Source organism: Pongo pygmaeus, chromosome X, assembly GCF_028885625.2.
Source record: "Pongo pygmaeus isolate AG05252 chromosome X, NHGRI_mPonPyg2-v2.0_pri, whole genome shotgun sequence".
Lineage (NCBI taxonomy): Eukaryota > Metazoa > Chordata > Mammalia > Primates > Hominidae > Pongo > Pongo pygmaeus.
This window is the reverse complement of record NC_072396.2, coordinates 85,670,145-85,693,634: the sequence shown is the minus strand read 5'-3', so window position 1 is coordinate 85,693,634 and position 23,490 is coordinate 85,670,145. Positions and strand designations below refer to the sequence as shown.

The 23,490-nt window shown below is 36.4% G+C and overlaps 1 non-coding gene across 1 annotated transcript; it reads left to right on the top strand.

Moving 5' to 3' along the window:
* The first annotated feature begins 1,902 nt into the window (after positions 1-1,902).
* LOC129025513 (U6 spliceosomal RNA) lies at positions 1,903-2,010 on the top strand. The gene has a single exon (XR_008497268.1). It is a non-coding gene; the product is annotated as a U6 spliceosomal RNA (small nuclear RNA).
* Positions 2,011-23,490: the final 21,480 nt, after the last annotated feature.

Sequence of the window (23,490 nt, the reverse complement as noted above, 5' to 3'; positions counted from 1 at the left end):
CTAAAACACCAAAAGATATGGCAACAAAAGCAAAATTGACAAATGGAATCTAATTAAACCAAAGAGCTTCTACACTACCATCAGAGTGAACAGACAACCTACCGAATGGGAGAAAATTTTTGCAGTCTATCCATCTGACAAAGGGCTAATAACCAGAATCAACAAATCTAATTTTTCTATGTTATTCTACACTAATCTACTGTCATTGTTGTATATTCTTCTATGTTTTTTATGTGACTCCATGGCTGAGAAAGTTTATTACATTTATGGAGAGTTGAGAAGAAGAAAAAATTAGAAGTAGTAGGAGGAGAAAGATGGAAAGAAGGAGGATAAGCAGGAAGAAGAAGAGCAGGAGGAGGAAGAAGGAGAGGAAGAAAAAGAAAGGGAGCAAGAGGAGGTGGAGAAGGAGGAGAAAGTACATTTTGACAAATGTACTATTGTTATGTAAGATATTAATATTCGGCCAATTTAGGTGTCTTTAGATGTGAGTCAATGTGAAAAAAGCAGCATCGCATTAGTGGTATATCTGCCAAAATTTCATATCCTGAGCCTGGTCATGAAAAACGCCAAACAATATCAGCCTTCCTTCCCACAGAATAAAAGGCTATTATTCCTTAAAATTGGCACAGTCATGAAAGAGAGGGTAAGACAGAAAAACTGTTCCAAATTAAAGGGCAGTAAAGAGATGTGATAATTGAGTGCAACATTTAATCCTGGATTAGATTCTGGACCAAAAACATAAAACACAAGTTATTGAGACCATTAGCAAAATTTGAACGGAATCTGTAAAATGAATGGCAACATTTACTAATTTGGAGGTTGTAATGGTGGTATGGTGAAAAAAGTCATTACTTTGGCAAATGTATACTGTAATGTTTTAAATTTGTAGCATCAGACTTACGCCATATTCTTAACTTATTCAGAAAAAGAATAATGCAATATTTCTATCTAACCATATGGTTATTTATTGACAGGGAGAGAGAGAGAGAGAGAGCACATATCATAAATCATTGACAATTGGGGAGTATGAGTAAAGAAGATACATACTTTTTGTACTGTTCATACAGCTTTTTTAAGTTTGAAGTTATTTCAAAAATTGATGTCTCAGGTGGTTCTAGTAGATGAAGAAAACAAATACATAGTTTGATGAAGAGGAGCTGCTGCCCAGTGATGAAGAAATGATACTAATTAAAAGAGGTGGAAAATATGTGCAGGCATTAATTAATCTAGACTACTTATTGTTTGAACAGAAGTCTTCTTTATGCAATGAAATTATTGATAATTGTCTACTTCATATGCCTTTCCTAATTTTCCAAACAAGTGTGTATTGAAAAAAGACATTTTACTCTGAATATTTTTAAAATATTAATCTTACAAATATTTTATTCATAATTAATTATGCTGTCAAGATTAAATGAGTGAGTTTAAGAAAATGCTATTTCAAATTTCAGTTACACTACTTGCTTTTGACTCATAAATAATCAATTTTTTCTAGAAATTAATTTCACACACCAACCTGTTTATGATATTGATATCAAGTTAATTTTAGGATCTGGAATTTTCTATCATTAAAATAACCAGAATCTCATTACAAAATTTATTCCTGAAGCCTTAAAATATGAATTTCATTGATAATGAATTTTTATATTTTCTCAACTAGTATTAATACTGTGTAACATTACTTTTTATTTCAAATAATTTTCATTGCCTAAGATGAATCATGTCACTATTACATTCCACAATATTAAAGGCACTTCTGATTAAATAGAAATTCATGATCAAAGATTAGCCACTCACACAGAAGTACTCAAAATGTGAAAATGCATTTGCAGCCTTGGATGGTTATATCTAGGGACAGGACAAAATTTCCTATAGAAAATTTAATTCTAAATTTAAAATTCTGTGCCCACTTTGGCAGCATATATACAAAAAATTAAAACAACACAAAGAAGGTTAGCATGGCCTCTGTGCGTGGATGACATGCAAATTTGTGAAGCATTTCATATTTTTCCAGGAAAGAAAGGAAGAGACAAACAGCCTAAAAAGTAATCAATCAGAGCTTCTGTAGTTAAAAAACTAATTTAAAAAATTAAAAAGTTCAATTGAAATCTTTATCAATAGACTACACAAACCAGAAGAAAAAAATCTGAATTTTAACACTGGTCTTTTGAGCTAACATAGTCTACAAAAAATAAATAGGAAACATATTTTTATAAATAAACAAAGTCTTTGAGAAATATGAGATTATGTAAATGACCACATCCACAGAAAAAGAGGAAGAGAAAGTAAAGAAACTGGAAAACATATTTGTGGGAGTACGTCAAGAAAATCTCCTTAATTTTACTACAGAGATTTACAGCAAGATGCAACAAATCTAGAGAACACCTGTTAGATATTATACAAAACAACAGCAAGGCATACAGTAAATGGATTGACCAAGATCAAGGCTGAATAAAAAATGGAAAGGTAACTAGACAAAAAAGTCAGATTACTTCCAAACACCATCAGGCTAACAGCAGATCATACAGAAGAAACCTTACAAGCCAGGAGAAATTGGTGGCCTATTTAGAGCATCCCCCATTTTTTTTTTGAGGCAGAGTCTCGCTCTGTCACCCAGGCTGGAGTGCAGTAGCGTAATCTCGGCTCACTGCAAGCTCTGCCTCCCAGGTTCACGCCATTCTCCTGCCTCAGCCTCCCATGTAGCTGGGACTATAGGTGCCTGCCACCACGCCTGGCTAATTTTTTGTATTTTTAGTAGAGACAGGGTTTCACCATGTTAGCCAGGATGGTCTCGATCTCCTGACCATGTGATCTGCCTGCCTTGGCCTCCCAAGAGCACACTTAAAGGAAAGAAACTCCAACCAAAAATTTTATTTCCCACTAAACTAAGTTTCATAAGGAAAAGAGACACATTCTCCAGGCAAGCAAGCACTAAGAGAATTTGTTACCACTAGGCCAGCCTTGCAACAGATCCTTAAGGGAGTTCTAAAAATTGAAATAAAAGAACAAGACCTGCTGTCAGAAAAACACACTTAAGTACATAACCCACTGACCATATAAATCAACCACACAATAGAAACTACAAAGCAACCAAATAACAGCTTAATAATAAGATCAAAATCTGTCATGTCAATACTAACCTTGAATGTAAATGGCCTAAACACCGCACTTAAAAGGCACAGAGTGGCAAGTTGGAATTAAAAAAAAAAAAAAAAAAAAAAAAAAAAAAAAAAAAAAAACCTCTCTGCTGTCTCCTAAAGACCTCTCTCACATGGTCACATGGAAAGATACACATGGGCTCAAAGTAAAGGGTTGGAGAAAGATTTATTATGCAAACAAAAAATAAAAAAGAGCCAGGGTCACTATTCTTATAACAAATAAAACAGACTTTAAACTAACCACAGTAAAAACAGACAAAAATGGGTGTTACATGCTGATAAAGGATTCAATTCATCAAGAATACTTACCTATGCTAAATATATACACATCCATCACTGGAGCACCTATTTTATAAAACTAGTACTTCTAGACCTATAAAAAGACTTTGAAGGAAACACAATAATAGTGGGGGACTTCAACACCACACTTATAGTGTTATACCTAACATCAAGCAAGAAAATTAACAAAACAATTATGGAATTAAATTTTACATATGACCAATTAGACCAAATAAAAATCTACAGAATACTCCACCCATCAACCACAGAATATGCAATCATCTCATCTGCAAAGAGTACCTGCGCCAAGACTGACCACATGTTCAGCAAAAAAAAAGCACATTTCTATAAATTCAACAAAATCTAAATTACACCAACCATATTATGAGACTACAATGAAATAAACATAGAAATCAGTACCAGGAAGATCTCTCAAAATTACACAAATTAATGGAAATTAAAATTGTTCCTGAATAACTCCAGGGTGACCATTGAAATAAAGGCAAACATTAAAAAATTTTAATTAATGAAAATAGGGACAGAACTTATAAAAAACCTTTGAGATACAGTTGAGGTAGTGTTAAGAGAAAAGTTTATGGTGTTAAATGTCTACCTCAAAGAGTTAGAAAGATCTCGAATTAATGATATAACACCATGTCGAGAGGAACCAAAAAGTCGAAAACAAACACCAAAGCTAGCCAAAGAAATAAAATAATTAACATCAGAGCAGATCTAAATAAAATTGAGACCTCCCTCAAATTAATGCAAAGTATCAAAAAAGTTGGTTTTTTAAAACAATAAAATATATTGATAGAAAACTAGCTACATTAACAAAGACAAAAAAGAGAAGATCCAAATAAGAGCAATCAGAAATTATCAAAAGTGACCTTACAATGGATGCCAAAGAAACAAAAAAGATTCTCAGAGACTATTATGAACACCTCCAGATAAATAAACTAGAAAATCTAGAGGATATTGATAAATTCATGGAAACACACAACTTCTGAAGACCGAATCAGTAAGAAATTGAAACCCAGAACAGACCAATATTGAGTTCTAAAATTTAATCTGTACTACCAAAAAACAAAACAAAACAAAACGTAGACACAAAAATCCTTAACAAAATAATAGCAAACCAAATCCAGCAGTACATCAAAAAGGTAATTCAGTATGATCAAGTCAGCTTCATTCCTGCGATGCAAGGTTGGTTCAACATATGCAAATCAATAAATGTAATTCACCACATAAAAAATTAAAAACAAAATCCATATAATCATCCCAATAGATGTGGAAAAAGCTTTTGAGAAAATTCGACATCCCTTTATGATGATAAAAGCCTTCAAGCAAGCATTGGAAGAACATAACTCAAAATAATAAGAGCCATCTATGACAAACCCACAGCACCATACTGAATGGGCAAAAACTGAAAGCACTCCTGTAGTAGGCCATCCTTGCATTACTATAAATAAATATCTGAGACTGGGTAATGTATAAGGAAAAGATGTTTAATTGGCTTACAATTCTGCAGGCTTTACAGAAAACATGGTGCTGGCATCTGCTCAGCTTCTGGGGAGGCCTCCTGAAGCTGAAAATCTTATAGAAGGTGAAGAGGGAGCAGTCATATAACATGACCAAAAAGGAAGAAAGGAGTGTGTCAGGGGGATGGTGCCACACATTTAAGAAAAAAATTATTTAATTTTTTTAAATTTTCAACTTTTAAGCTCAGGGGCACATGTGCAGGATGTGCAGGTTTGTTACATAGGTAAACATGTGCCATTGTGGCTTGCTGCACAGATTATCAATTGTTCAGGTATTAAGCCCAGCATCCACTAGCTATTCTTCCTGATCTGCTCCCTCCTCCAACCCCCACCCTCCAACAGGCACCAATGTGTGCTGTTCCCTCCTATGTGTCCACTCATTCTTACCATTTAGCTCCCATTTTTAAGTGAGAACATTGAATATTTGTTTTTCTGTTCTTGAATAAGTTTACTAAGAATAATGGCCCCCAGCTCCATCCATGTCCCTGAAAAGGACATGATCTCATTCTTTTTTATGTCTGCATGGTATTCCATGGTGTATATATACCACATTTTTCCTTATCCATTCTATCACTGATGGGCATTTAGGTTAATTGCATGTCTTCGCTCTGGTGAATAGTGCTGCAATGAACATGTTCATGTGTCTCTATAATGAAACAATTTATATCCTTTTGGTATACACTCAGTAATGGGATTGCTGGATCAAATGGTGTTGCTGTCTTTAGGTCTTTGAGGAATCATCACACGATCTTCCACAATTGTTGAACTAATTTACATTCTCACAAACAGTGTGTAAGTGTTCCTTTTTCTCCACAACTTCACCAGCAATTTTTTTTCTATCTTTTTACTTTTAATACTACCCATTCTGAGGGGTTGATCTTCTAATGGTGTATCTTCCTGCAGTTCTCTGGATTTGCTGAATTTGAATGTTGGCCTGTCTTGCTATTTTGGGGAAGTTCTGGATGATATTGTGAAGTATATTTTCCAACTGGTTCTGTTCTCCCCGTCTCTTTCAGGTACCCCAATCAGTCATAGGTGCAATCTTTTTACATAATCACATAGTTCTCAGAGGTTTTGTTCATTGCTTCTTATTCTTTTTTTCTCTAATCTTGTCTGCCTGTCTTATTTCAGCAAGATAGTCTTCAAGCTCTGAGATTCTTCTCTCCTCTTGGTCTATTCAGCTGGCTATTGATACTTGTAGTTGCATTCTGAACTTCTCATGTTGTGTTTTTCAGCTCCATCAGGTGATTTATGTTCCTCTATAATTTGGTTATTCTGGTTAACAGCTCCTATAATGTTTTATCATGGTTTTTAGCTTCTTTGCATTGGGTTAGAACATACTCCTTTAGCTCAGTGAAAGAGTATTTGAGCTTATATACCTTTGATCTTTGAGGCTGCTGACCTTTGGGTGGGGTTTTGTGGGGTCTTTGTTTGTTGTTGCTTTCTGCTTGTTTTTCTTTTATCAGTCAGGCTGCTCTTCAGTAGGGCTTCTGTAGTTTTCTGGGCTTCCATTCAAAACATTATTTGCCTGGGTCCCTCTCACACATGGAGGTGTTACCAGTGGAGGCTGCAGAACAGAAAATATGGCTGCCTGTTTCTTCCTCTGGGAGCTCCATCCCAGAGGGGCACAGACCTGATGCCGGTGGGAACGCTCCTGTATAAGATGTCTGCTGGCCCCTGTCAGGGGGGGATCTCACCAAGTCAGGAGGCACGGGATCAGGGATCCATTTAATGAACCACCCTAGCCCCATGGAAGAACAAGTGTGCTGAGCTGGGAGGAATGCCCCTCCTCTGAGTATTCTTCAGAGCCAGCAGCCAGGAAAGACCAAGTTGGCTGGACCCCAGAGACCATGGCTGCCCCGCCCTCTGGTGGCTCTGTCCCAGGGATTTCAGAGTTCTGTCCATAAACCCCTTGCTGCAGATGCTGAAATTCCTGCAGGGAGGCCCCGCCTGGTGAGGAGGAATGGATCCAGCTTCTACCTGCAAAATCAATCTGGCCATGATTTGCCACAGCCGCTGTGCTGTGCCGTGGGGAATTCCTCCCAGTCCAAATCACCAAGTCTCCTGCCTCAGCATGGGAAAAGGGCAAACTGGAACTGACATGATGTCAGCTGCCCCTTCCACCGGGTACTCAGTCATCTTGGGCAGTCTTCATCCTGCTGATGCTGGCTGCAACCCCAGCAGCCACTGAGCATCTGCACAGCTCCATTCTTGGGACAAAATCCACAATCTACAAGGAACCTAAATTTACAAAAAAAAAAAAAACCCATTTAAAAGTTAGCAAAGGACATGAACAGACACTTCTCAAAATAAGATATGTATGCAGTGAAGAAACATATGAAAAAAGCTCAACATCTGTGATCATTAGATAAATATAAATCAAAACCACAGTGAGATACCATCTCACGCCAGTCAGAATGGCAATTATTAAAAAGTCAAGAAACAAGAGATACTGATGAGGCTATGGAGAAATAGGAATGCATTTATACTGTTGAGGGAAGGTAAATTAGATTACCCATTGTGGAAGACAGTGTGGCAATTTCTCAGAAACCTAGAACCAGAAATATCATTTGACCTAGCAATCTTACTACTGAGTATACACAAATGAATATAAATTATTCTATTATAAAGATACATGCACACATATGTTCATTGCAGCACTATTAACTATAGCAAAGACATGGAAACAACATAAACGCTTGTCTTATTTCATCAATGATAGAGCGGGTAAAGAAAATGCAGTTTATGTACACCACAGAATACTATACAGCCATAAGAAAGGAACAAGATCATGTCCTTCGCAGGGACATGTATGGAGCTGGAAGCCATTATTCTCAGCAAACTATACAGGAACAGAAAACCAAACACTGGATGTTCTCACTTATAAGTGGGAGCTGAACAATGTGAACACATAGACACATGGAGTGGAAAAACACCCCAACACACACTGGTACCTGTATTGGGGGCAGAAGGAGGGAGAGCATCAGGAAAAATAGCTAGTGCATGCTGGGCTTAATATCTAGGTGATGTTTTGATCTGTGCTGCAAATCACCATGGCACAAATTTTCCTGTGCAACAAATTTGCACATCCTGTACATGTATCCCAAAACTTAAAATAAAATATGAAAGGGGAATATTCATACACTGTCATTTGGAATTTAAATTAGTTCAGCCACTGTGAAAAAACAGTTTGGAAATTTTTCAAATAACTTAAAACAGAACTACCATTTCACTCAGCAATCACATCACTGGGTATATATCCAAAGGAAAAATTTTTCCACCAAAAAGACATATGCACTTGCATGTTAATCCAAGCACTATTTACAATAGGAAAGCCATGAAATCAACACAGGTGACCATTAATGGTGGATTGTATGAAGAAACTGTGGCACATATATATCATGGAATACTACACAGCCATAAAAAATAAAGTCATGTTTTTGCAGCAACATGAATGAAGATTGGGACCATTATCATAAGTGAATTAATGCAGGAATAGAAAACCAAGTATTTCATTTTCTCATGTATAAGTAGGAGCTAAATATTTGGTACTCAGGAACATAAAGATGGCCACAGTGGAAACTGGGGACTACTATAAGAAGAAGGGAGGGACGGCAGCAAATGTTGACAAACTAACTGTTGGGTATTTTGTTCAGTACCTGTGTGATGGGATCATATGTACCCCAAACCTCAGCGTGACACAATATACCTGGGTACAAACCTGTACATGTACCCCCTTAATCTAAAATAAAAGTTAAAAATTAGAAAAATAAAACTAATTTTAAAACTAAAATGACTAAAATGGCAAATACTATAATATGTATTTCACCAAAATATAAAATCTTGTTTAAAAATTTAAATTTCTTCACCCAGCTTTCTTCTGGCATTAAGGCATAGTAATTTCTCTTGTTATTCATGAAGAAATATTTTACTTATATGTGCTACCAAACCCTCACAGTCTACTGAGGGCTCAGACACGTAAACTACTTACCATAGGACCCTCAGCCTCACCCCTATATTCTCTTTGCTTGTATAATATTTTTCTTCCCCAGGAACATGGAAGTTCAATACTTTTAGAGATCAGGAGAGAGCTAGTCTTTGGTGTCTACTCGGTATGTATTTAATTTAATTCTCACTACAACTCAATGATACAGAAATTGTTGTAATTACAATTATGCAGTTAAGAAAACTGAGTCAAATTATGGACTGTTGCGAGTTCAAAACCAAAACATGGTAGAAACTTTAAGACTCCAGAGTTCACAATGTTAAGCATTCTATCTCACTGTTTTCTGCATGCTGCATCCAAAGGATTTTAATCAAGTCTTGGGAATGTGCGTGAGTAATTTAAATTTTCTTGTTCCACTTATTTGATTTATAATTTGAGAGAGTTAAACTACATTATACAACATTCCTACCTAATTATGCTATACCATACCAAGAGTTGTACCAATACATCCAGAGTAGTCTTTTCTTACACCTTACATCCTGTGACCCATGTCTCGGCAATAATGAACTATGAGAAGTCAGACATGTGGGCAGCAATTATCTAAAAAAGTCTCAACATCGCTGATCATTAGAGAAATGCAAGTCAAAACCACAATGAGATATCGTCTCACACCAGTCAGAATGGCTATTGCTAAAAAGTCAAAAAATAACAGTTGCTGGCAAGATTGCAAAAAAAAAGGGGGAATACTTATACACTGTTGAGGGAGTGTAAATTAGTTCAATCATGTGAAAGACAAATGTGGTGGTTATCAAAGACTTAAAAACAGAAATACAATTTGATCTAGCAATTCCATTACTGGGTATAGATCCAAAGAAATATAAATTGTTCTACCGTAAAGGTACATGCACGTGAATGTTCATTTCAGCACTTCTCACAATGGCAAAGACATGGAATCAACATAAATGCCCATCAATAATAAACTAGATAAAGAAAATGTGGTACATATACACCATGGAATACTATGCAGTCATAAAAACAAAAGAGATCACGTCCTTTGTGGAAACATGGATCAAGCCGAAGGCCATTATTCTTCTCAAACCAGTGCATGAACAGAAAACTAAATACTGCATGTTCTCACTTATAAGTGAGAGCTAAATGATGAGAACGCATGGACACATAAAGGGGAACAACTCACACTGGGGTCTATTGGAAGATAGAGGGTGGGAGGAGGGAGAGGATCAGGAAAAATAAACAATGGGTACTAGGGTTAATATCTGAGGGATGAAATAATCTATATAGCAAACGCCATGACACGTTAACATATATAACAAATCTGTGCATGCATCCCCGAACTTAAAAGTTAAATTAAAAAAAAATCTTATACACCATAACTTTTATACATACAAATAAATTATGCATTACTTAATAACATGGATGCATTTTAATAAATGCATCATTAGGTGATTTCATCATTGTGCAAATATCAGAGTGTTTTTACACAAACCTAGATGATATAGCCCACTATAAAAATGACCTATATGGTATAGCCTATTGCTCTTGAGCTACAAATCTCTACAACATGTTACTGTACTGAATACTGTAGGCAATTGTAACACAGGGTAAGTATTGGTGTATCTAAACATATCTAAACATAGAAAAGTACAGTAAAAAAATGACATTATAATCATATTGCACCATGGTTTTATATGCAGTTTATCATTGATGAAAGTCCATTATATGGCTCATGACTGAATAGAAAAATAGCCAGCTACTATTTATTGAACATTTAATAATGTAGGCACTGGGTGTCTAATTCATATTCATATTTATGGCACAGTTTCTTCATCTGCAAAACTAGGGTAACGATTTCATATATATATATGAAATTATATATATAAGTTATATATAATACATATGATATATAATTTCATGTACTTGACATACCATAAATGAAATATATATAAATAAAATATATGTAAATAAAAAATATTTATATTTTATAAATTATATATTTTATATCATAGAATTTTATATATGATATATCATATATGCAATTTCATATATATGATATATATTACATATGTAAAATCATATATATGAAATTATGCGTATTTATGAATATACATAAAATCATATTTGTAATATATATATTTCTTAAGATTCAGGTAAACAGGAAAAAAAGCATATGTGATGATATATATGTAAGGGGATGAATTTGTTAACTAGCCTAATTTAATATTCCACATTAAAAATGTATAATATCATGACATTGCACCCCATAAAACTAGAAAATTATGTCAATTAAAAATACAATTATATTTTTAAATGAACAATTATAAATTTAAAAAGGAAAGACCTTGGAACAACTGCTGGCTTATGGTAAAGTTATCCATAAATGTTGACTATTAAGAGTATCCAATTATGGAATCCTCACAACAACCTTGTAAAGTAGATACCAGTATTGCCCCCAGTTACAGGCAATTACATGTAGGTCCAGAGAAAGTCCATAACTTGAATGTGGTCACACATATAGTAGGTAGCAAAAAAATGATTCAAACTTAGGTATGTCTAACATTTTTCACTATAACAAACTTCCCTAACAAACTTCCCCTCCAAAAACTTATTTGATAATCTATTTAATGTTAAGATGTTTATATTTCAGTATTCTTTTTCCAGGGACATTATTTTCACTTTCTATCTCTAATAACTCCATTGAATTCACACTTCTCACATCCAACATGACTTTTCCTCTAGAGTAAATTTCTCCAACTTGCCTTAGCAGGTAATTCCTACTTATTATTTTATACATCATCTTTTTAAGAGGTGAAAATCTAGCTACCCACATTTTTTATTGTTGCTTTCAGATCATTACTCCTTCATTATCTTCCCAAACTCCAAGTTCCTCAGAAACCCATAAATTCTACTTCAGTCTACTGTTATCCATTCTTCTTACTTGTTGTCTTATATTGACTCCTGCTCTATCTCTCTCAGTTACTAAAGATCTTAGCACCTGAATCATTGTATTTCTTTCTGCTTTAAAAACTGTCATCATCCCGAATGGTGTCACACCCATGTGGATAATGTTGTCATTCTGGGCAATTGATTTCCTACTTTTTCACCTTAAGTGATCTCCACTGACAATATATTTAGGTTTTACATGGCCATGCACCACACCTTTCCATTATCTGAAATTTAATCACATATGAGCTCTGATATCCCCTTTCTCATTAAACTCAACAAAACTTCCTATCTCTTCACTCTTTTAATTATAATTTAAACTCTCATGTAATGAAAATTACTGAGATAAATCATTTGATTGTTTACCTCTCACTTCAACCTTTTCTCCTTTGCTAACGCACTTCTTTTATCTTTACTTAATTTCTTTCTTTTTTTTTTTTTCTTTTTGAGACTGAGTCTCACTCTGTTGCCCAGGCTGGAGTACAGTGGTATGATCACAGCTCACCACAACCTCCACCTCCTGGGTTCAAGTGATTATCCTGCCTCAGCCTCCCAAGTAGCTGGGACTACAGGTGCGCACCACCATGCCTGGCTAATATTTGTATTTTTAGCGCAGACAGGGTTTCACTATGTTGGCCAGGCTGGTCTCAAACTCCTGACATCGTGATCAACCCACATCGACCTCCCAAAGTGCTGGGATTACAGGTGTGAGCCACTGCGCTCAGCCTCTTTACTTAATTTCTTAGCCAGCATATTAATTTTCTAAAGTCACATTGTTAACAGGGCTGCATTCCAGCTGGTTGATCTAGCATATATTCTGTTTCTTTGCTTTTTTCATTTTCTGCAATCGACCTGCATTCCTTGGCTCATGGCAGCTTCCTACATTGTCAAAGCCATCAGTGTAGCAAATTGAAATATTTTTCTCTCTCTGAACTCTGCTTGCCTGATCATATCTCTTCCTGTGCTTCTTTGGTCATGTTCAGTCTAGAGCCCATGGTCCTTTCAGTTTTAGATCAATCTTGTTGTCTTCTCTTCCTTTCCCTTCTTTTTCTTTTTTCCTTCTCTTCCTTTCTCTTCCCTCCTCCACTTCATTCCTTTTTCTTCCTTTCCCACACTAAGTTTTCAACTTTGACTACACATTAGCATCAAAAGTTTTGTATAAATACTGCTGTCGGGAGCCTCACTCAGTATCTGTTAAGTCAGAATATCTTGGATGGAGCTAAGGCATCCATGCTTTATAAAATCTCCCCAGGTGAATCTAATGTGGAATCAAGATTTTAAGCTTCTTCTCTACACTGTCCAGGGGTAATTTTCTTCACTCTTGTTGCTTCTATAATATCATTAGCCATGTGTTGATTTCCCATATAGATTTACAACTAAGACCTGTCTTCAAAACGTTATGTATTTATACGCAATGCTTACTGGAAATCTCCATTTAGCACTAAAACAGAAGATGGCAACACTGAATTTATTTTTCCCAGTCCCCTAAAGAGGAAACCAAAACACTTTACAGTCTTTCAAATGAGTGCCTTTTTCTCTGTCTCCAATGCCATTTTTAAATTGAACCATTGTCTTCTACCACCTTGCCTTCTCAATGCTCTGCCTCTCATCAACATAGCCACCTTTCAATTCACTTCACACCCTTTCGCTAGTGTAATCTTTCTCAAATGAAAATTGGAACATGACATTTATCTGCTTATGATGCATTGCCCTCCAAATAAAATGAAAACCTCATGGCATGTTATACTTGAACATCAATAATCTGATACTTACTAACTTTCTAGCTTTGTCTCATGCCATTAAAATCTCTTCCCTCATACTCTATGTTTTACCCATTCTGACATATTTGTTGATTAAGGCTTTCTCCTAGGCTTTGGTGTAAGTATTTTCTGTGATTGGACTACCTTATCTCCACACAACCTGCTTTTAATCTCACTCATGCTGCCGGACTTGATGGCAGCTCCTTCAGTTGAGAAAGTCATTTTTTTTTTTTCTAGCTTAGGTACATAACATTTAGAGAAATAGTTCTCAACATGTGATCTTTGTATCAGCATCATCAGCATCACCTGGGAACTTGTTAGAAATTCAAATTGTCAAACACACTTCAGACCTGCTAAATTCGAAACTATTTGCATTAACAAGTCCTCCGGGGATTCCAAATCAAGTTAAAGTTTGAAAATTACTGCTTTAAAGCACAGAATTGCAATATAATGTAAAAATTTTCATGCATGTTTTTCCTCACTGTATGAAATTACTTGACTGAGGTATTACATTTTTTTTTTAATCACTATCACTTCAATGCTGACTACCGCACCGGAAATGTTGATAATCAAGAAATAGTTGTTATATTTTTGAATAAATTAATATCTGAAAAATTAGAAGTTACTAAATTTAGTAGCTTACCAGGCAATAGCTAAATATTTGAGGCAAAGCGACTTGAAGGCATACCCCATAAGTACCTAATAGCTTGTCCCTGCGCACTCCAAAATAACTTCAACATCAGAGGATTTTAGATTTGCCTGAATTTTCTCTAAGTTTATTTGAGTGGATTCAACTTCACACTTCCAAAATCACACTCAAACATGAGCTTAATCCAGCTTCTATTTGAAAACCAGAAAATAAAATGTGAAAACACCAGCTTGTTCAGATTCAGACTTAGCTAACCCTTTTTTAAGACTTACTGTATGACACGTTTTCACTAGATGTGTTCACAAATGCCAATCTCAAAAGTTCTAAATTAATATAAAGAATAATAAGAATGGTAAGGTTTCCTTTAATATTTACATGTTTCAGTATTTTGTGATTTAGAATATATTTCACATCAATTGTAATTTTATCCTCACAGCTCCCAAGTGGATTGGTAGACTGGTAAAGTTTTAAGTCACCATTTTATAGATTAGAAAATTGAGACTGAGATTTTACTCTGATCGTAGTTTCTTTTGCTGTGCAGAAGCTCTTTAGTTTAATTAGATCCCATTTGTCAATTTTGGCTTTTGTTGCCATTGCTTTTGGTGTTTTAGACATGAAGTCCTTGCCCGTGCCTATGTCCTGAATGGTAATGCCCAGGTTTTCTTCTAGGGTTTTTATGGTTTTAGGTCCAACATTTAAGTCTTTAATCCATCTTGAATTAATTTTTGTATAAGGTGTAAGGAAGGGATCCCATTTCAGCTTTCTACATATGGCTAGCCAGTTTTCCCAGCACCATTTATTAAATAGGGAATCCCTTCCCCATTTCTTGCTTTTCTCAGGTTTGTCAAAGATCAGATAGTTGTAGATATGTGGCCTTATTTCTGAGGGCTCTGTTCTGTTCCATTGATCTATATCTCTGTTTTTGTACCAGTACCATGCTGTTTTGGTTACTATAGCCTTGTAGTATAGTTTGAAGTCAGGTAGTGTGATGCCTCCAGCTTTGTTCTTTTGGCTTAGGATTGACTTGGCGATGCGGGCTCTTTTTTGGTTCCATATGAACTTTAAAGTAGTTTTTTCCAATTCTGTGAAGAAAGTCATTGGTAGCTTGATGGGGATGGCAACTCATCTGACAAAGGGCTAATATCCAATATGTACAATGAACTCAAACAAATTTACAAGAAAAGAACAAACAACCCCATCAAAAAGTGGGCAAAGGATATGAACAGACACTTCTCAAAAGAAGACATTTATGCAGCCAAAAGACACATGAAAAAATGCTCATCATCACTGGCCATCAGAGAAATGCAAATCAAAACCACAATGAGATACCATCTCACATCAGTTAGAATGGCAATCATTAAAAAGTCAGGAAACAACAGGTGCTGGAGAGGATGTGGAGAAATAGGAACACTTTTACACTGTTGGTGGGAATGTAAACTAGTTCAACCATTGTGGAAGTCAGTGTGGCGATTCCTCACGGATCTAGAACTAGAAATTCCATTTGATCCAGCCATCCCATTACTGGGTATATACCCAAAGGACTATAAATCATGCTGCTATAAAGACACATGCACATGGATGTTTATTGAGGCACTATTCACAATAGCAAAGACTTGGAACCAACCCAAATGTCCAACAATGATAGACTGGATTAAGAAAATGTCGTACGTATACACCATGGAATACTATGCAGCCATAAAAAATGATGAGTTCATGTCCTTTGTAGGGACATGGATGAAATTGGAAATCATCATTCTCAGTAAACTATCTCAAGGACAAAAAACCAAACACCGCATGTTCTCACTCATAGATGGGAATTGAACAATGAGAACACATGGACACAGGAAGGGGAACATCACACTCTGGGGACCGTCGTGTGGTGGGGGGAGGGTGGAGGGATAGCATTAGGAGATATACCTAATGCTAAATGATGAGTCAGTGGGTGCAGCACACCAGCATGGCACATGTATACATATGTAACTAACCTGCCCATTGTGCACATGTACCCTAAAACTTAAAGTATAATAATAATAATAATAAAAATAAAAAATAAAAAAAGAAAATTAAGACTGAGATTTCAAAAGACATACTCAAGCCACACACAATGAGGGTAATGTAGGCAGACTAGACTAAGGTCTATAAATTCTAGGTTACTGATTTTCCCCATAAGCCATGATGCCTTCCAAATAGCACTAACTTTTTAAAATTACAGATTTCTGATACATATTTACTGGGGCTAATAGACAGAACTCTCTAAAATGTAGAGTTTTAGAAAAAACAAACAAAACTTTGAACAACTCTTCTATCCATCATGCAATATCGTAAGGATCCCTGTTTCATTTGTTTGCCAGATGAGGCAAAATTAAGATCAACAACCACAAGGCAACCATCAGATTGACAGAAAATGCAAATAAAGAATGAGATGTAAAACCAGAATTATACCAATAAATTAGAAATATTTATTTTAAAATCAAATTTTCAAACTAATATTCCATATACTTATCATGACCAACTGCCAATACTTTTCTTTCTTGAGCAAAAACGGCAAAGTAATTATTATGGTTTTCATTCCTGGTTTTTAATTATGAAACTCCATAATAGTTTCAGTTCATAACTATTTTCAAAATTGCAAATGGAACTTCTAAGTGGAAAATGATTTATCAATATTAGTAAATAAAATGTAATATTCACGTTAGTAATAATTGAAGCAGTCTTTGAGATGATACTCTGTTTATACATTTTTTTGTTATTATTCTTTAAGTTCTGAGTTACATGTGTAGAACAGGCAGTTTTGTTACATAGGTATACATGTGCCATGGTGGATTGCTGCACCCATCAACCCGTCACCTACATTAGATATTTCTCCTAATGTCAACCCTCCCCTATCCCCCCACAGGCCTGGTGTGTGATGTTTCCCTTTCTGTGTCCATGTGTTCTCATTGTTCAAATCCCACTTATGAGTGAGAACATGTGGTGTTTGGTTTTCTGATCTTGTGATAGTTTGCTGAGAATGATTGTTTCCAGCTTCATCCATGTCCCTGCAAAGGACATGAACTCATCCTTTTTTATGGTTGCATAGTATTCCATGGTGTATATGTGCCATGTTTTCTTAATCCAGTCTATCATTGATGAGCATTTGGGTTGGTTCCAAGTCTTTGCTATTTTGAATAGTGCTGCAATAAACATATGTGTGCATGTGTCTTTATTGTATAATGATTGAGAATCTTTTGGGTATAAGCCCAGTAATGGGATTGCTGGGTCAAATGGTATTTCTAGTTCTAGATCCTTGAGGAATCACCATGCTATCTTCCACAATGGTGGAACTAATTTACACTCCAACCAACACTGTAAAATGTTCCTATTTTTCCACAACCTCTCTAGCATCTGTTGTTTTCTGACTTTTTAATGATTGCCATTCTACGTGGCATGAGATGGTATCTCATTGTGTTTTTGATTTGCATTTCTCTAATGACCAGTGATGATGAGCATTTTTTCATATGTCTGTTGGCTGCATAAGTGTCTTCTTTTGAGAAGTGTCTTTTCAAATGCTTTTCCCACTTTTTGATGGAGTTGCTTGCTTTTTTCTTGTAAATTTGTTTAAGTTCTTTGTAGATTCTGGATATTAGCCCTTTGTCATATGGATAGATTGCAAAAATTTTCTCCCATTCTATAGGTTGCCTCTTCACTCTGATGATAGTATCTTTTGCTGTGCAGAAGTTCTTTAGCTTAATTAGATCCCATTTGTCAATTTTGGCTTTTGTTGCAATTGCTTTTGGTGTTTTAGTCATGAAGTCTTTGCCCATGCCTATGCCCTGAATGGTATTGCCCAGGTTTTCTTCTAGGATTTTTATTGTCCTAGGTCTTACATTTAAGTCTTTGATTCATCCTGAGTTGATTTTTGTATAAGGTGTAAGGAATGGGTTCAGTTTCGGTTTTCTGCATATGGCTAGCCAGTTTTCCCAACACCATTTATTAAATAGAAAATCTTTTCCCCATTGCTTGTGTGTGTCAGGTTTGTGAAAGATCAGATGGTGGTGGATGTGTGGTGTTATTTCTGAGGCCACCGTTCTGTTCCATTAGTCTATATGTCTGTTTTGGTACCAATACCATGCTGTTTTGGTTACTGTAGCCTTGTAGTATAGTTGGAAGTCAGGTAGCATGATGCCTCCAGCTTTGTTCTTCTTGCCCAGGATTGTTATGGCTATGAGGGCTCTTTTTTGGTTCCATATGAACTTTAAAATAGTTTTTTCCAATTCTGTGAAGAAAGTCAGTGGTAGTTTGATGGACATAGCATTGAATCTATAAATTACTTTGGTCAGTAAAGACATTTTCATGATATTGATTCTTCCTATACATGAGCATGAAATGTTTTACCATTTGTTTGTATCCTCTCTTGTTTCCTTGAGCAGTGGTTTGTAGTTTTCCTTGATGAGGTCCTTCACATCCTTTGTAAGTTGTACTCCTAGGTATTTTATTCCCTTAGTAGCAATTGTGAATGGGAGTTCACTGATGATTTGGCTCTCTGTCTCTTATTGGTATATAGGAATGCTTGTGATTTTTGCACATTGATGTTGTATCCTGATTTTGCTGAAATTGCTTATCAGCTTAAGGAGATTTTGGGCTGAGGCAATGGGCTTTTCTAAATATACAATCATGTCATCTGCAAACAGAGACAATTTGACTTCCTCTTTTCCTATTTGAATACCATTTATTGCTTTCTCTTGCCTGATTGCCCTGGCCAGAACTTCCAACAGTATGTTAAATAGGAGTGGTGAGAGAGGGCCGCCTTGTCTTGTGCAGGTTTTCAAAGGGAATGCTTCCAGCTTTTGCCCATTCAGTAGGATATTGACTGCGGGTTTTTCATAAATAGCTCTTATTATTTTGAGATACGTTCCATTGATACCTAGTTTATTGGGAGTTTTTAGCATGAAAGGCTGTTGAATTTTGTCAAAGGCCTTTTCTGCATCTATTGAGTTAATCTGTGGTTTTTGTCATTGGTTCTGTTTATGTGATGGATTACATTTATTGATTTGTGTATGTTGAATCAGTCTTGCATCCCAGGAATGAAGCTGACTTGATGGTGGTGGATAAGCTTTTTGATGTGCTGCTGGGTTCGGTTTGCCAGTGTTTTATTGAGGATTTTTGCATCGATGTTCATCAGGAATATTGGCCTAAAATTCTCTTTTTTGTGTTGTGTCTCTGCCAGGCTTTGGTATCAGGATGATGCTGGCCTCATAAAATGAGCTAGGGAGGATTCCCTCTTTTTTATTGGTCAGAATAGTTTCAGAAGGAAAGATACCAGCTCCTCTTTGTACCTCAGGTAGAATTCAGTTGTGAACCTGTCTGGCCATGGACTTTTTTTGGTTGGTAGGCTATTAATTATTGCCTCAATTTCAGAACCTCTTATTGGTCTATTCAGATATTCAACTTCTTCCTGGTTTAGTCTTGGGAGAATGTATGTGTCCAGGAATTTATCTATTTCTTCTAGAATTTCTAGTTTATCTGTGTAGAGGTGTTTATAGTATTCTCTGATGGTAGTTTGTATTTCTGTGGGATTGGTGTTGCTATCCCCTTTATCATTTTTTATTGCATCTATTTGATTCTTCTCTCTTTTCTTCTTTATTAGTCTTGCTAGCAGTCTATATTGTTGATCCTTTCAAAAAAAAAAAAAAGGCTCCTGGATGCATTGATGATTTTTGAAGGGATTTTTTTGTTTGTGTTTCTATCTCCTTCAGTTCTGCTCTGATCTTAGTTATTTCTAGTTTTCTGCTAGCTTTTGAATTTGTTTGCTCTTGCTTCTCTAGTTATTTTAATTGTGATATTAGGGTGTCAATTTTAGATATCTCCTACTTTCTCTTGTGTGCATTTACTGCTATAAATTTCCCTCTACACACTGCTTTAAATGTGTCCCAGAGATTCTGGTACGTTTTGTCTTTATTCTTATTGGTTTCAAAGAATATCTTTATTTCTGCCTTCATTTTGTTATTTACCCAGTAGTCATTCAGTAGCAGGTTGTTCAGTTTCCATGTAGTTGTGCGGTTTTCAGTGAATCAAACAAATTTTAAAAATTGTTTCTCATTCAAGAATGGTTTATTTATTTTATTCTTATTTATATTATTTGCATGATTCACTTTTTATTAAATGTTCAAAACATTTCATGAATGAGTTTCTTAGTCCTGAGTTCTAATTTGATTGCACTGTGTTCTGAGAGATAGTTTGTTGTGATTTCTGTTCTTTTACATTTGCTGAGCAGTATTTTACTTCCAATTATGTGGTCAATTTTAGAATAAGTGTGATGTGGTGCTGAGAATAATGTATATTCGTTGATTTGGAGTGGAGAGTTCTGTAGATATCTATTAGGTCCGCTTGGTACAGAGCTGAGTTCAAGTCCCAGATATCCTTGTTAATTTTCTGTCTCGCTGATCTAATATTGACAGTAGCGTGTTAAAGTCTCCCATTATTATTGTGTAGTAGTCTAAGTCTCTTTGTAGGTCTCCAAGAACTTGCTTTATGCATCTGGATGCTCCTGTATTGGGTGCATATATATTTAGGATAGTTAGCACTTCTTGTTGAATTGATCCCTTTACCATTAAGTAATGGCCTTCTATGTCTCTTTTGATCTTTGTTGGTTTAAAGTCTGTTATATCAGAGACCAGGATTGTAACCCCTGCCTTTTTTTTTTTTTTTTTTTTTGCCTTCCATTTGCTTGGTAGATCTTCCTCCATTCCTTTATTTTGAGCCTATGTGTATCTTTGCATGTGAGGTGGTTCTCCTGAATACAGCACACCGATTGTTCCTGACTCTTTATCCAATTTACCAGTCTGTGTCTTTTAATTGGGGCATTTAGCACATTTACATTTAAGGTTAATATTGTTATGTGTGAATCTGATCCTGTCATTATGAGACTAACTGATTATTTTGCCTTTTAATTGATGCAATTTCTTCATAGCATTGATGGTCTTTACAATTTGGCATGTTTTTGCAGTGGCTGGTACTGGTTTTTCCTTTCCATGTTTAGTGCTTCCTTCAGAAACTCTTCTAAGGCAGGCCTGGTGATGACAAAATCTCTCAGCATTTGCTTGTCTGTAAAGGATTTTATTTATTCTTCACTTACGAAGTTAGTTTGGCTGGATATGAAATTCTGGGTTGAAAATTCTTTTCTTTAAGAATGTTGAATATTGGCCCCCACTCTCTTCTGGCTTGTGGAGTTTCTGCCAGGAAATCCGCTGTTAGTCTGATGAGCTTCCCCTTGTGGGTAACCCGACCTTTCTCTCTGGCTGTCCTTAATATTTTTTCCTTCATTTCAACCTCGGTGAATCTGATAATTATCTGTCTTGGGGTTGCTCTTCTCAAGGAGTATCATTGTGGTGTCCTCTGTATCTCTGTATTTCCTGAATTTGAATGTTGGCCTGCCTTCTTAGGTTGAGGAAGTTCTCCTAGATAATATCCTGAAGACTGTTTTGTAACTTGGTTCCATTCTCCTTGTCACTTTCAGGTACAACTATCAAACATAGATTTGGTGTTTTCATGTAGTCCCATATTTCTTGGAGGCTTTGTTCATTTCTTTTCACTCTTTTTTCTCTAATCTTGTCTTCTCACTTTATTTCATTAATTTGACCTTCAATCAGTGATATCCTCTCTTCTGCTTGTTCGATTTGGCTGTTGAAGCTTGTGTATGCTTCACTAAGTTCTCGTACTGTGGTTTTCAGCTCCATCAGGTCATTTAAGCTCTTCTCTACACTGGTTATTCTATTTAGCCATTTGTCTAACTTTTTTAAAAATGTTTTTAGCTTCTTTGCGATGGGTTAGAACATGCTCCTTTAGCTTGGAGAAGTTTGTTATTACCAACCTTCTGAAACCTACTTCTGTCAACTCGTCAAACTCATTCCCCTTCCAGTTTTGTTCCCTTGCTGGTGAGTAATTATGTTCCTTTGAAGGAGAAGAGGTGTTCTGGTTTTTGAAATGTTCAGTCTTTCTGCTCTGGTTTCTCCCCATCTTTGTGGTTTTATCTACCTTTGGTCTTTGATGTTGGTGACCTACGGATGGAGTTTTGATGTGGATGTCCTTTTTGTTGATGTTGATGCTATTCCTTTCTGTTTGTTAGTTTTCCTTCTAACAGACCTTCCCCTCAGCTGCAGGTCTGTTGGAGTTTGCTGGAGGTCCTCTCCAGACCCTGTTTGCCTGGGTATCACCAGCAGAGGCTGCAGAACAGCAAATATTGCTGCCTGATCCTTCCTCTGAAACCTTCGCCCCAGAGGGGCACCCACCTGTATGAGATGTCTGTTGGCCGCTACTGGGAGGTGTCTCCCAGTCAGGCTACATTGGGGTCAGGGACCCACTTGAGGAGCCAGTTTGTCCATTATCAGAGCTCAAATGCCATGCTGGGAGAACCACTGCTCTCTTCAGAGCTGTCAGGCAGGGACATTTAAGTGTGCAGAAGCTGTCTGCTGCCTTTTGTTCAGATATGCCCTGCCCCCAGAGGTGGAATCTAGAGAGGCAGTAAGCCTTGCTGAGCTGCAGTGGGCTCTGCCCAGTTCGAGGTTCCCTGTTGCTTTGTTTACATTGTGAGCATAGAACCACCTACTCAAGCCTCAGCAATGGTGAATGACCCTCCCCCTGCCAAACTTCAGTGTTCCAGTTCGATCTCAGACTGCCTCACTAACACTGAGCAGGCATCAGTGGGCGTGGGACCCACCAAGCCAGGCACAGGAGGAAATCTCCTGGTCTGACTGTTGCAAAGACTATGGGAAAAGCACAGTATTTGGACATGAGTGTACCACTCCTCTAGGTACAGTTGCTCACATCTTCCATTGACTAGGAAAGGGAAATCCCCTGACCCCTTGCACTTCCTGGGTGAGGTGATGCCCCACCCTTCTTCAGCTTGCCCTCCATGGGCTGCACCCACTGTCCAAGCAGTCCCAATGAGATGAATCAGGTACCTCAGTTGGAAATGCAGAAATCACCTTGCACAGATCTTCTGCATTGATCTCACTGGGAGCTGTAGACCGGAGCGGTTCCTATTTGGCCATCTTGGAAGCCGGGCTGTTTATACCTTTTTAAGTATGAGTAGTATTTATGATGTAGCCAGGATAACAAATTAAAAAATTGTTTCTCATTCTAGAATGGTTTATTTATTTTATTCTTATTTATATTATTTACATGATTCAATTTTTATGAAATGTTCAAAACAAAAAAATACATG